Genomic DNA, 2,500 nt, shown 5'->3' on the forward strand with positions numbered 1-2,500 from the left:
CATATAAATATATTTATGTCACCATCGTCAATTCCTTCATTTTGTTATCCGATCTATCTAATTTCTTCATCACTCGACAACAAACAACGCATTTTCACGGTATAGCTTTGACACAGTGCCTTGTATTGAATTATAATGCTTTGAGGGATTAACCAGCTAACTGTTATACTCTGTCAAGACACGATTTTTAAAATTTGGCCAGAAAACTCCGTCCTTCAAAAATAGATCGATTTAAATGAGCCCAGGTTGGCAAAAACTCCAAAACCTGGGACTTCGCGAGATCTTCAAGGTAGTACCAGGTTTGAGAGTTTTTGCCAAGATGAAGGTTATTTAAATCGATTGATATTTGAAGGACGAATTTTCTGGCCTAATTTTTAAATACGTGTCTTTTCAGAGTACGGCATTTATTAAATGGTTAAGTGTGTGTGTGTGTGGGGGGGGGGGGGGGGGGGGGGAATAATGAATAGCCTACTTCTCTGATTTCTTGTTGATCGCTTCATGTTTTATTGCCCTGACTTCGATGCTCGTAAAATAAATGCAAAATTAAATAAGAAACGTCCCAGCGGCTTAGTGTTGCACCACGTTGGATTTTATTTCCCGCATTCAACACAGCTTGTCATCATTTTGTAATTGCAATAATATTCCGCCGTACTCTGGAAAAACCCATATTTAAAAATTTGGCTAGAAAACTCGTCCTTTCAAATATCGATCGATTTAAATGACCCTCATCTTGGCAAAAACTCTCAAACCTGGGACTTCGCGATGTCCAAGGTTTGAGAGTTTTTGCCAAAATGAGGGTCATTTAAATCGATCGATATTTGAAAGGGGGAGTTTTCTAGCCAAATTTTTAAATACGGGTTTTTCCAGAGTACGGCTATATTGTGGTTGTCACAACATCATTATTTTGACTAGGTTACCCTGTCGGTCGACAATGAGTCAGTGAGTCAGTATATACCCCTGTCTGGCATTATTTCTAGGTACTCACTCACTGCCTATGCGCTGTTTAATAAATTAATGCTTGAAAAGCGCTTAGTTCGAATCTGTGTAGCGTCATATGTGTATAGTCTTTTTGTTATGTTTTTAATGGGTTTTTTTTCTCTGTTTTAGATTTCATTTTTTTTTTTTTAATTTGTTGTTCTCCTTGTTTTGGTTTGGTTTGGGATTTTCTTTCTTGGTTTTTTTTTTTTTTTTTTTTTTTTTTTTTGTTCTTGTTCGTTTTTGTTTTTGGTTTTTGTTGTTTTTATTTGGACGGGGGGGGGGGGGGGGGGGGGGAGGCGGGAATACTTTGATTTTTTTCGGGTGGGGGATGTTTGGGTTTTTTTTGGAGGGGGGGGGGTATTTTTTGTTTGTTTTCGTGTGTGTGGGGGTGGGATTTTTTTTGTTGTTGTTTTGTTTTCGTTTAGGTTCTTATGTTATGTTTGTTTGTTTGTTTTGGAAGGCGGGGGTGTATCTTTTTTTATTATTTCCTGTAGTCCTGATCGTTGATCTATCGGTGCTCTAAGAAGGCTTCTTGATATTAAAACTACAAAACTTCTTGATGTCTCTATGTTTTTTAGCCGTCTGGATTATTGCAACAGCTTGCTCTATGATTGTGATAATAATGTCATTAATCGACTCCAAATGATACAGAACAAAGCAGCTCGATTGGTAACGTTTTCTAAAAAGCGCGAGCATATTACTCCCATATTGGAGGACATACACTGGATACCTGTAGAGTTTAGAACTTAATTTAAAATACTTACTCACGTTTTCAACTGCTTAAAACATTCTTCTCCTCTTTACCTTCAAGAACTTATCCACCTTTATTAACTTTTAAGAAATTTAAGAAATTTAAGATCTGCTATTTTAAATATCCGAAGGGAACTCCCAAAATCTTTAGTTTTTCATGAGAAATCCGCTGACCATCATATAATTCTGTCTCACAACACAATTCGGTAATATTTAAAAGAAATATCAAATGTAAATAAATTAAATAAAAATTGGCAAAGAATATTAAAAGTCTTAAAAAGTACAGTGGAACAACAAGCGGATATATTATGGCGACTATGTGTCGATTATACTTATAATAAAATTCTTTGTCAATGTAAATAAATAATCAAATGATTATGACTTTATAAACTGGTAAAGGTTAAATGATATACTAAAAAGTAGAGAGGGATATTACATAAAAAATCGTGTTATTGCGATTGTGTAAATATTTCATCTGAGGTATAAATAAAGTAAAAGATTGTAGATAAGAGATTGGGTAATAGTTATATTATATTATTTCTAAACAGTGAAATGGTGTCTAAATGTACATATAATTATTGAATCACCTCTCCTTAATATTATCCTTATTTCATACATAGATGAATGAATTTGTTGGCTTTAAATTTTTAAGAATTAACTTTAAATTCAAGTAAGGACATATAAGTTAATATATTATAAATTAGTTACTATCTACATAATGATGTTAATGCTATCAGTGATTGTGAAAATTAAATCTCTCTTAAAAGATGGG

This window comes from Berghia stephanieae, chromosome 8, assembly GCF_034508935.2.
Source record: "Berghia stephanieae isolate SIO BIC M18660-M18661 chromosome 8, UCSD_Bste_1.3, whole genome shotgun sequence".
Taxonomy (NCBI): Eukaryota; Metazoa; Mollusca; class Gastropoda; order Nudibranchia; family Aeolidiidae; genus Berghia; species Berghia stephanieae.